The 12,185-nt window shown below is 59.9% G+C and overlaps 1 protein-coding gene across 5 annotated transcripts in view; it reads left to right on the top strand.

Annotated features, from left to right (window-relative positions):
* Positions 1–1,995: 1,995 nt before the first annotated feature.
* CAPN5 (calpain 5) overlaps positions 1,996–12,185 on the top strand; it is a 52,322-nt gene continuing 42,132 nt past the window's right edge. Inside the window, exons 1-2 of one of the 5 annotated variants that reach the window (XM_045816189.2) lie at positions 3,181–3,277; positions 3,664–3,779. The gene's annotated coding sequence lies outside the window, so the exon portion shown is untranslated. Of the gene's footprint in view, positions 2,111–2,421; positions 2,443–3,125; positions 3,278–3,323; positions 3,430–3,663; positions 3,780–12,185 lie in introns of those variants that run through there. The other 4 variants (XM_045816186.2, XM_045816188.2, XM_045816185.2 and 1 more) reach the window with 4 other exon arrangements.

The raw sequence follows: 12,185 nt of genomic DNA on the forward strand, positions 1-12,185 counted from the left end.
GATCACGCCCTGAGCCGAAGGCAGATGCTCAACCGCTGTGCCACCCAGGCGCCCCCTTGCCACCCAGGCGCCCCCTGACTGTTTCTTAATAAAATCCAGGATACTAACAAAATATAGGCCATGTTTCAGAGAGTCATGGAATTAAAAGCAACTGAAAGGTAATCTTATATTCTGTATCACCATTTTCCATGTGTCGCTGGAAGTTCGTTGTGACCCTTCCATTTCCTGCACTCTCAGGAGAATACCGTTAGCAACCACTCCCAACCTGAAAGTTCTGACTCATCTATTTCCCTACAATCCTTGGCCTACAATCCTCCCTACAGCCTCTTGGCTAGATGGGAGTAGGGGAACAGGTCGACATGATTATTTGAATCTTTCTCCCCAAGACACCAGTCACTCCCTGTGCGGAGGGGCTTCCTTTAGGCTTCTCAACAATAGCTAGCCAATTAGATCTGCTGAGATTTTTGAAAGGAATTATTATTATTGTAAGAGTTTCACCTGGGAACCCTTGTTACTCACAGGAGCAGTCAAGATAAGGGTGTTCTGGACTGGAGCAGAGAAGGTTCTCTGTCCAGGCTCTGGTGAGGTGGGCAGTATGGAGACCTGCAGAACTGTGGAGAGAGCGTGGCTCAGCTTTGAGTGACAAAAGACTCTTCCAAGAAGAGCTGAAAGAGCTATCCTGTGAGGGAATGAGCTCCCAGTTACAGGGGGATGCAAGCAGAGATTGGCTGGCCAGTCAAGGGGTCTACAGAGGTGGCTTTTCCCTGGGGGAGAGAAAAGGAGGAAGAGGAGGGGGAGGGGGAGGGCACAAGAGTGGGGTCAGACAGGGTAGGTGTGGATCCCAGTTCTGCCATTTCCTAATTGTGTGACTGGGGCACCATTTCTGTCATCTGCAAAATGGGCCTAATGAGGGCTCCCGCAGGGACTGGCTGTGAGAATTCCACGGGGAAAGCGCCTACACTGCAGGCCCCTTGACGGCACCTTTCGAGGACTGCCACCAGAGCATCACTGGAGCCGCACGCCTTCCTCAAGCTTGCTGGGAGACCAGGTTCTTCCTGGCTTGTCTGCAGAAGGCACACAACTCCCCCCTCAACAAGAGCAGGGCTGGTGCCTCCCCCCACCCCCAGCCGGGATGGGTGCCCTGTCCATGTCACTGTATCTCTCCAGGCCTCTCTCCTCATCTGTCAGAGAAGGCGGGTACTGCCAGGGATGGGCTCAGAGTGGGCCTTTGCCGTTCTGACCTTCTGGAATGCCTGGGCTTCTCACTAACCATGTGTACAAGTCCCTGCTTCTCAGGACCCAGTGTCTTCCCAGAATGAGGGGGGTGGACTGGATGGATGTTAACATCAGCTAAACTGGGCCGGGCACTTACTCCGAGCCAGGGGCCACTCGAGGGGCTCCACAGGGACGGAGCCAGAGTTCCCAGAACTCCGCAATGGGAAGGCTGCTGGGTTGATTTTGTAGGGAGGTGACTGAAGCGGAGACGTTAGGTGACTTGCCCCGGGTCACACTGATGGTAGGGGCCCAGGCAGTGAGTCCAGAGTTCATGCTTGCAATCACCACGTGACACTCCTCTTGTGGTTCCAGCACTCTGAAAACAGAAGAGGGACGAAAAGCCACTGTTTTTGCAGGCTGAGGCAAATGTTTTCTCAGACATGGCCCAACACCCGGCATGACCGCCATACTGGGCCCCGAGATAGGCCAGTACCTCATCACACATTTCCGCTGGAAGCCCAGTTTGCAGGCAGGAAAGGGGACAGAGGACTTGCCTGGGTCACAGAGCCAGTAACAGCAGAGTGAGCGCTGGAGCCTGACCCGCCTGGCGTCCCCCAGTACAGCTGTCTTCCCCAGAATAAGCCTCAAACGCACACGGAGGGAGGCCGGGACTTCAGCACTAACTCTGAGCGAGGCAGCAAGGAGTTCAGGGCCAGGGAGGCCGCACAAACAACAGGGTGGGAAGGCCGGAGAAGGGGGGTGGGGCTTCGGAGTGGAGAGGTGGGGGTGGGGCTTGGTGATGGAGGCCCTGGCACTGGAGGCCTGATTATCAGCACTTGCCTCCTGGAGAGGGAAGGAAGAGCCCTACAGACAGCAGCCGACTGGCACAAACAAGGTCTGAGGGTGGGGGAGGCTGCGGCCTCAGGGGAGCACTGAGGGTCTGGGGAGGCTGCAGCCAGGGCACAGGCCCAGAGATGGGGTGACAGTGGAAGAGTCAGACACAGGGGCAGTTTGGGAACATTGTTCTGTGGGTGGCCGGTCATGGCTGCATCTTTGAAAGTCTCCCTTCGCTGGATAGGGACTGGGGGGAGAGGGGGGAGGCGGGGTTGGAGCTGCATCCCTGCGAGAAACATCTGGGCGGCCTGGGACAGAGATCGTGAGGTGGTGGCCGGGCAGTCTGAGTGCCTGAGAGGTGAATGAGATCATTAACCGAGACTGAGAACCCCGGTGAGTGGGCCGGCCCAGGTCAGAGAGGCATGTGTACCCAGAGCCCTGCGTCCCTACTGTGTGCCGCGGTTGGTCATTTCACAAACCTTCTCAACCTTACTCTAGAAACGGGCCGCTCCTGCCGCAGTCCTAGCACAGCACGCGTAAATGCTCAGATACGGGCCTGGGGCCAGCTTTCCGCAGCTGACAGGGGCCTCCCTGCGTGTGCCTCCCGGGGCTCTAGATTCCCCCTCTCATCCCGAACCTTGGAGATGGGGAAGAGTTGGGCACTCGCCCCTTCAAGTTCCTCTTTTCCCAGCACTCTGCTTTGGCCCTTGCATGGCTGTCTATACCAGATGCAGCCCAAAGCTCGGCCGGCCTGCAAGCCTTCCGCGGGGCTGGCACACAGCCCTCGGGCAGACCTGGGCTCGGCCCTGGGGGGCTCCGGGAGATACTCCGCGGCAGACAGTGCGAGACTGGAGGGAGGGAGGGGGAGCGGGGGCCTGATCTAGCCGAGAGGGGTCGGGCCGAGCCGCGCCGGCCCCGAGGCCCCCTCCTACCCCCGGGCGGGAACTCGGCAGCCACCTCCCAGCCGCTTCGCCCCGCGGCACGGCGCCAGTTCGCCTGCGCAGCAACCCTGGCCCGCCCGCCCCGCTGGAGACCACGCCTCTGTCCCCAAATGGGCGGAGGCCGCGGGGCGGGCGGGGCCGCGGCCCGGGAGTCCAAGCTCGAGCCCCCGCCCCAGGCCAGCCCCACAGGGATCCCCGGCCGGAGCCGGAGGCCGGTGCAGCCCGGGTTCCCGTGTCCGCGCGGTGCCCTGCGTGCGAGTCCGGCCGGAGCCGCGCCGCCGCGGCAGGTAGGAGGCGCTGCGCAGAGGGAGGCGTGTGCGAGCGCGCGTGTTCGTGTGTGTTTCGGAGGTGTGTGTGCGGGTGCAGCGCCGGCCGGTGCGTGCCCGGTGAGCGCGAATCGGTGTCCGGGTGCGCATCCCGCAGGCGGGGGAGGAAGGAGGTGAGCGCGGGCCTTGAGGCCCGAGGCGGGAGTGGGGGGTTTCGACGATCCGCCCCCGCCCCCGGGGCTACTGCCCACCCCCATCCCCACCCCGCGGCCAGGGGCCCCTTCCACCTCCCGGCTCGGTGGGTACTCTGGGGTCAGATTCTTAGTTCCGACGCGCTGAGATTTAACCCCCGGGACTTGACTGTCTCTTCTCTTCCTCACAATTCCCCTTTCCTGTTCTCTCCCCAGCCGTCCTCCATCCGTTCAGTTCCACAGCCCCACCTGGATGTCCTCCCAACCCCGGCCCTGGAAGCTTGGGAAAGGGGCAGGGCCAAGGCCGATTCCCTTCCCGATGCTCCGGCCAGGTTGGATAGGGGCCTTTTTTCTGGGCTGCTGGGCTTGGGTGTGTCAGAGGGGGCGGGAGGGGGGAGGAGGCGGGGAGATCTGGGAGATAATGGATCTTGGGCTGCTCTGATCCTAACTCCACCCCTCAGAGTTGGGGATCTGGGAGACTTTCCTGGGGTCCAGAGGTGAAGTAGGACAGGAGATCATGAACAGGTTCCAAATCTGTCCAAGTTGCATTTCATGTGGTGGGACCCAGCCCAGCTATGCACTGGTATGAGAAGGGTGGGGCAGAGGGTGAAGTGAGCTCCCGTTTGAACCTGGGTCAGCTTGGCTCTCAAGTCAGAATCGTCTTCCTTTACCAGCGTTGGAGAGTGAAGTGCTGAGGCCACCTGTATTCCTAATATCCTAGGGAGGGAAAAATCTGGGTAGACTTCCTGTAAGAGAGGGGTTTGAGGGTAGAGCTCAGCCAGCCCTGAGTGTGAGGCCTCCTGGGGGAAACCACTGTGTTCTCCTGCAAGGGTTGAGACCTCTCAGGATCTTTGAGTCTGGTTCCTGCCCCTGGGGTAGGGGTGGGGAGGCCTGGCTGCTTTCCCTGCTGAGGGGACTGGGCAGGGTTGGGTTGACCCAGCTGCGGCTGCTTCAGGCCAGGCTGGAGCTGGGTGCCAGTTCGGTGAGGTGGGGTCATTGCCTTCGGACTGGTGACGCAGATAGGTCAACAGATAAGCCCCAGCACACGTACCTAGTGCTGGAGCCTAGGGCAGGGACCTGCCTGGGAACTGGGGGAGATGTCCCTGCAGATACAGTGGTGCTGGGTCTTAAAGGCTGACAGGTTCACCAAGCAGAAGAGAAAGGGCAGGGCATTGCAGGTCTGGGGAGAAAAGGCCTGGAGGTGGGAAGTGGAATGATAGCCCTGTGGCGAGGGGCATTCAGTGGTCAGATGTGGGGCTGAGAAGTGTCACCCATCTTTGGCCCTGTGTTGGCTGGGTTACGGTGGAAGCCAGTGAGGAGGAAGCCACAGCAGGCAGAGGCCCTCTCCCCTGCCTCTCCTCTGCCCACCCCCTTACCCAGGGCTAGGTTTGACACCGGGAAGGGGATCTGATAGAGTTTCCTCTTGCAGGGGTGGTGTGAACGGGAAGTGCTCCAGGGCTGCACAGGGACCCCTTGCAGAGGGAGGGTGGGTCAGGGAGCCCCTTTTGAGATGGGGCCACCATTGAGGGAAGTCAATGAGATGGAAGTTGGCTGTGGGACGACTGTGGGGTCTTGGGGGTAACATCCAGGACATTGCTTCCAGGCCACTGGATGCTTCTGCCTTCCCCGCAGGCTCTTAGAACAGCCCTGAGGCTCTGGTCTCTGAACAGGAGGCCCCCTCGGAGCCCTCAGAGGGCCCAGGGAAGCCTTTGTCCACCACCTCTCCTACCTTCGGGGCCTGTCCTTGTGTGCTGCAGGCTTCTCTGAGACTGGCTCTGCCCTTGTCTGTGCCCAGGGATAAATGCTGCCTGATGACAGGGTTTCAGGGGACGATGATGATTAAGGCAGATCGTGTTGCTAAAAGTGCAATATTAAGTGTGCGTAATGGCGATCAGACTGGTGTTTGATCGCTCTTATAATTAATAGTACAGTTGCTCCTTGAAAAACACAGGTTTGAACTGCATGGGCCCACTTGCATGTGGGCTTTTTACAGTACAGTACTGTAAATGTATTTTCTCTTCCTCATGATTTTCTTTTTTTTTTAAAGATTTTATTTTTATTTGACAGAGATAGAGACAGCCAGCGAGAGAGGGAACACAGGCAGGGGGAGTGGGAGAGGAAGAAGCAGGCTCATAGCGGAGGAGCCTGATGTGGGGCTCGATCCCAGAACGCCCTGAGCCAAAGGCAGACGCTTAACGACTGCACCACCCAGGCGCCCCCCTCATGATTTTCTTAATAACATTCTCTTTTCTCTAGCTTAGTTTATTGTAAGATTGCGGTGTATGATATGTATGACAGACAAAATGTGTGTTAACTCTTTCTCTTATCGTTAAGGCTTCTGATTAATAGTAGGCTGTTAGTAAAGTTTTGGAGGGGAATCAAAAGTTATACGTGGATTTTTGACATGGATTTTTGACTCTGGGGGGATTGGCACCCGTAACGCCTGCCCCAGCCCCCATTGTTGTTCAAGGTCAACTGTAATTAACAGTTGGTATCACTTAGTCCCTTCTTTCCTGGGGGATACAGCCCACGGTAAGGAGGGGCTAACTTTGGGAGAAGGATAAAGGGAAAAGGGTTTTCTCCCATGGAAGTGGAAGCAGCCCCCGCCCCCCTTCACTGGGTGAGGAGAGCTGTGAAAGGCTCAGAAGCCCTGACTGGGTGGTCTTGCTGTCTGTCTGCCCAACCAAGTCCCCGGGCCACCCAAAGGCTCCTATCCCATAGGTCATATAAAAAGCTCATACAAAAAGCTCCGCAGCGGGTCTTGGGTTACCCCAGCTGCAGAGGGCTGGTCTGCAACTCCCTGCTCCGGGCAGCTCCCTAGCTCCCCAGCCCCCCAGCCGGCTTGGGGCCTGCACAGACACATGGGGAGTCTGTACATCCACATGCGGAGTCTGTCAGTCTGCAGCTGGTCTTCTCACCTCCTGCCCCCTGCCCCCATAGCCTCAAGTTATCTGAGCGCCTTTAGGGCCCCTTCCCTCCAGCCCTCAAGTCCCGCAGGGAGCTCTTCTGCGCCTTCATGCCCCGCCCTTGCTGCTCAAAACAGTTCTTGGCTGGCAGTTGCCTCCCAGGCCTCGCCTTCAAGGGCCCCCTGGTTTTATAACGTCTCCTCCCTGGGTTGATGGTGACACCCTAGGACTGCGTTCAGTTAGGCCAGGCTGCCGACTTCCCTTGGCTTCAGGCCCTACTTTTCCCTGCCCACTAGAGGCAGAATGGGCTAAGTCCCTTCGGGATTTTAGTCCAGGATGTTGTAGGAAGGCGGCCCTCAGGCTCCGACAGAGGAAGCTGATGGATTGTGAGCCTTTGCTTGCTGTCTTGGCTTGAGTTACTGCTCCCCATTCTACCTGCTAGCGGCCCCAGGTTTCGCAGGGCTCTGTGGTATGAGCGTGCCAGTGGCTGGGGTTCTGGTGGCCTGTGGTTTTCTGCCACAGTGGGACATATGGTCCTGCGGGAGAAGGGGCCAGCGGCCAGAGCAGACGAACCCCGGGCATTGGTGCTCAGCTCATCGTCCCTCACGGGCTGTGCTCGGGGGATGGCCACAGGGCCTTGCGTCTCGGGGGACAAAAGACAGAGAGCCCGCTGGCCTGGTCTGCCAGTCCCTGCCCCAGTGCCGCCTGCTGCTGCGTGACTTACACCCGTCAGGCTGAGGTGCGCCCCGAGTGGTTTGTGACCGGTAGCAGGAAACAAGACACCGAAGTTTGGGGTGACTTTGGTTTACGTCGAGGCTGTTCAGGGCGTGGTAACTTCACCCTGGCTTGCTCGCTAGTGCACTCACTCCCTCGAGCAGGAAAGAGGTGTGAGGCCACGCACAGGCCTGACCACCATCTTCCCCCAGGGTTAGTAGTCGTTTCCTCCTACTGACCTAACAGTGAACACAAGCTTAATGGCTGAAAACAACACCAGTTTATTTCCTTACAGTTTTGGAGGTCAGCAGTCTGAGTCGAGGCTTAGGGGACTAAAATGGTGTTGGCAGGCCGGTTCCTTCTGGAAGCTGCACGGGAGACTCTTCCTTGTCTCCTCCAGTTTCTGGTGGCTGCCGGCATTCCTGTGACCTCATGACCCCAGTCTCTCTACTTGCATTGTCCTCTTGCCTGGTCCTCTTCTGGGGAGCATCTCCCTCTGCGTCCCTTGTACAAGGACCCCTGTGATCACATTTAGGGCCCGCCTCGATAATCCAGGATAATCTCCACAACTCGAGACCCTTACTCACATCTGTGAAGTCTCTTTTGCCGTATAAGGTGACCTGCTCAGGCTCCAGCAGTTAGGACATTGATATGGGGGCGGCCAGCAGTCAACCCGCACCCAGACCAATTGCACTGTCATGGCAGGCCATTCTAAGACCTCCTCCTCCCGGGTGCGCATGGCCACCGGCCTCCCCCTCAGTGTCAGTCTCCCCCTCCCAAGCCCAGGAGCTTTTGTGGGCCGAGCCTGGGGCTGCCGCTCCTCCGGCCTTCCAGCCCAGCCTGAGACCATGGTAGCCAGAGTTCAGGGCTGTTTGGAAGAGGGGAACGTGCTGGCTTGTCCCCACAGGTTGCCCCAGTGACCAGACCCCATCCTGTACCCAACAGTAGGTTAGGCCTTTCATAGCGGTGCCCAGCTCTCTGCAGACATTCGGTTGACAACATTCGCCTGATCCCCACCATCATCCTCTGAGGGCTAGAGCCTGGTCGGAGCCCTGTTTGCAGATGAGTACGGTAAGGCCAGGGAGGCTAAGCCCTGCCGGAGCAGAGGTGTGTGGGGAGCTGGGCCAGGAGGGCAGAAGACCTTCGTTTTATAGACGAGAACGCTGCAGCACAAAGGGTAACTGTCTCCCCATCTGAGGATGAGGGTGAAGACGTGGACCGGACGTTCTCAGGCTCTGATCCGTCCTCGGCCCGGGCATCCGAGGCTGCCACGGGTGCGAACATGACCCGGTGCAGAGCCGGGCACGGACGCTGTGGGTGCTGCCGGCTACCTCCGCCCGACACGCTGTTGCTGTCCTGGGAGGCGGCGTGGGCCTCCCAGTGCCCCGAGGAGAGGCCCAGCCAGAGCGCCCCTGGCCTCGGTGTGGGTCTCCACATCCTCCCCACAGCCAAGGCCGTGCCCTGTGGGCCCTGTGTGTCTCTCAGCGGCCACTTCCACAGTCTGGTCTATCTGCCTGCGTCCTGGCCTTCTCGCCATCCGCCTTGCCGTGGGCCACGCGGGAGCCCGGCGCATGCCGCCGCCCACCCCGACCCCTCGGCCTGGCTTTCAGGACGATCATAGCTTAGCTGTGGCAGTGTTTCTGTGCTAGCCCCTCTCCCCTGCACCCTGTCCTCCAGCCTTGCCTGAATGGTTTCTTCCTCCCAGAATGTTCTATCCTCCTCCTAACCTTCCATTTGCACCCCATGAAATCACAGCCCCCCACCTGAGATCTTGCTTAGATGCTTCCTCTTCCACGACCCTTCCATGCCCTGTCTGAATGACTCTGTGCCCTTTCAGAGCAGATCTCTCAGCTTGGTACTGGGGGCATTGTGTCTCCCCTCCCGGCAGAGCCCTGCCTGACCCGTCTGCCCCTTGACCAGGCACAGGGCAGGTGTGGGGGAAGGTTGGAAGGGGAACACGCGCTGAGTGGAACTCCCAGGGGCTGCTGAGCGGTTGGTCACCATCTTTGCTCGAGGGAAGGATGGAGGGCCAGGCAGAGCGGAGCTCCAACATGACACAGGCCCCTGGCTCGGTCCCAAATACGTCTCTTCCCTCTCTGAGCCCCTCGACCTCACCTGCAATAAAAATAGTACATCTCATTTCTGAGGTCATGCAGGAGTTTGAGCTAGGAATCCAGCATCAGTTTTCCTGTCTGAGAAGTGGGTATCAGCTCAGCAGCTTGCCAGCTTGAATCTTGGAGGCACGTGGTGTTAGAAGCGGACTGCCTATTCAGGAAGCAGGAGACGAGGCTGTCCTGGTGACAAACCCAGCAGGTCGGAAAAAGTGAGAAGTGTCCCCTTCCCCAGCCATCCAACAGGGAGAACCTATAGGCCAGAGAGGGCAGGGGCTTGCCTGGAGTCACACAGCAGGGTGGAGGCGAGGCGGCTTGGAGGTGGCTTGGAGGTGGCTTCGAGGTGGCTTCGAGGTGGCTTCAATAACCTGATCGAGTCTCCCTTTGTCAGGTTGTTTGCCTTGTGGGGAGTGACTAGCACCTGTGAGCTGCAGCTCGACTCACCCCCACCCATGGAGGACAGGAAACAGTCCCTGGCCGGTGGGAGGGGGCGCGGGGTGGGGGGGCTCAGCCGCATCTGCCCTTCCCTCCAGCACCTTCTCGGCAGGATGTGGTCCTGGGAGCTCCCATGTAGGGTGACCAGCTGCCCTGGGTTTCTCGGGGTGCGTGACCCTCAGTGCCCAGACCAGGTGAGCTCGCTGCTTACCCTGCTGGGGCCCGTCCCCTGCCGGGGAAGCCCCTGCCTGCAGGAGTGTGGCTTCTCCCTGTCCCCGCCCACGGCCCAGCAGAGCCCAGGCTGGGATGCCCCTTTCGGAACTTTGTCTCCCAGGTATGCCTGCTTGCTGAGGTTCCCGGCCTCCTCACGACACCCTGAGGAGGGACCCAAGGCCCAGTGAGGAACAGCTATGGGGCAGAGGCCTCAGGACTCAGGCAGGACCACGCAGCCAGCCAGCCCAAAGCTGGCTTTCCCCTCATCAGCACCCCAGGACCACAGAGAGGCCCTGTGCCCCAGACGTGCCTCGCCCTGCTCTCTAGGCCCCCACGTATGCAAGTGTTGGGCACCTTGGTTGGGTATATGTGTTCCATAAGATGACTGCAGCTGGGTGGAGCCTGGATTGGACACAGAAACGATACGGGGAAGGGGAGCGGAGAAGGAAGACAGGATTTCCCAGCCCTGGTGCCAGGCGCCTGGCGTTGGCTGGAGTGACTCACTGGGGCTGGCCTCCTGGTGCTGCTGCTGGAGCCGGAGCGTGACCTGGACCGTGAACTGGATCGTGAACCGGTGGCCCAGCTCTCCCTCCTCGCACGCTTTCCCGCCCCTACGCTGCCATGCTTTTCTCAGCACCCAGTACATGCAGGAGGCCAAAATATACCCACGGTAGCACAGACATACGCCTGGAGTTGGCTGGTGACATGGTGGGGGGGTGGGGGGGTGAGCAAGAGGAAAATGGGGGTGGGTGGTGGGAGAAAAGGGGAGGCATACAAATACAGAGCCAAAACCACACAGACAAGCAGGCAGTCACCAAACTCTGGGGCTCTCCCTTTCCAGGGCCTTCCCTGGCATCTGGCCTGTCCCGACCTGGGCCGGGGCTTTAGCCCCTTTCCTCAGCATCCACCCCTCCGTCTCACCCCTCCACCCCTCCTTGGCTACCCTGTGCCCTCAGTAAGAGCTCAAGCCCGGCAGCCTGGCATCCCAGCCCGGCAGAGCCGGTCCTGCCAGCTTTCCCCACCCCCCGCTCCACACCCGGGCCTTCTAGCTGTTCCTCCGTGCTCTCCTGCCTTCCTTCTGCCTGGAGTGGGTCCTCCCTGTCCTCTCCCTGCGGGTCTGGCCTAGCCTTCAAGCCCAGCTCTGGTGTCATCTTGAAGAGATACGACCGTTCTTCCTGTCCCTGTAAACCAGCCTGCAACATGCCTTCCTCCTGGGAGTGCTGACTGCTGGGTGTCTGGCTTCGTTCATGGTCTGTGTCATGTCTGTCTGTCTGTGCCTCGCCTGAGACAGCCGGGAGGCTCTGACCCTCCTTGTCAGCTCGGGGCTGGCCCAGAACGGGTGGCAGCACAGATCTGCACATTGGCATTGTCTGTGTCCCTGAATTACGAGACACGGCTGCGCGGCCCGTCCTTGACCATGTGGCGAAGGGGAGGGGGCCCTGTTGCTTGGAGTGGGGTGCAGTGGGAGGCCGGGGAGGGGAGATGGGGAGCTTTGGTTGCGGGGTTGTGGGTGTGGGGCATCACTGGGTCCTTCGGCTGGCGCAGGAGGAAGGCCACTGTGCCGGGCTCGTGCTGCATGATGGGAGCCCACTGTGGCGTGTGGGGAACCGCAGCTCAGAGGAGGGACCCCCAGCAGCCCTTCCTGTGTCCTCCCTTTCACCCCCACAACTGGCTGCTCACCGGGGAGTTGTCTCCCTTTCACACAGGTCTAGAACCTGCCTTCTCTCCATTTGCACGTGGATCTGTCATTTCGAGTCCTGTGGCTGCCCTTCTGGCTTTCCTGCTCTCGCCTTATGCTTTGCTAGTGCATTCTTCGTGTGGCAGTCAGCTGGGTCTCAAGTCCCTGCTCGGCACCCTTCTCACTTCTCTGTCACCTCAGAAGGAGCCCGGTCCCTGGCAGGTGTTCCAGGACCCCTGCTGGGCTCCGGTGAGCCTCACCTGTGACCTCCTCCCCACCCCCACTGCCACTCTGGGTCAGCCCAGCCCCTTGCCCTGAGTACCATGCCTGCCTGGGGTCGAGAACGTCTCCTGGGGTCCCTGGCCGGCACCCCCTTCTCAGACAGAGACGGAACCCAGGAGGTGTGTGCCCGGGTTGGGCTGAGGGGTACCACCCTCGCCTTGTGGGACCCTCTTTTGGGTTGGAGCCCTCCTGGTGTCAAAACCACAGCGTTCTGAGAGAAGGGGGAGGAGGTTGCAGAAGGTCACACAGCCTGTGTTCCCCAAGGCCAGGCCAGGACCGGGGCTCCCTCCCTGTGCCCCAGCCTAGTTGTCCCACCCTGGGGACCAGGCAGGACCCTCCAGATACAGAATGCCGGCTTCACCGGGGCCCAGAGCCGGCAGGGTCGGGCGCACTAGACTC

The sequence above is a fragment of the Ursus americanus genome, chromosome 16 (assembly GCF_024610735.1).
Source record: "Ursus americanus isolate L20-20 chromosome 16, mUrsAme1.1.p, whole genome shotgun sequence".
Classification (NCBI taxonomy): domain Eukaryota; kingdom Metazoa; phylum Chordata; class Mammalia; order Carnivora; family Ursidae; genus Ursus; species Ursus americanus.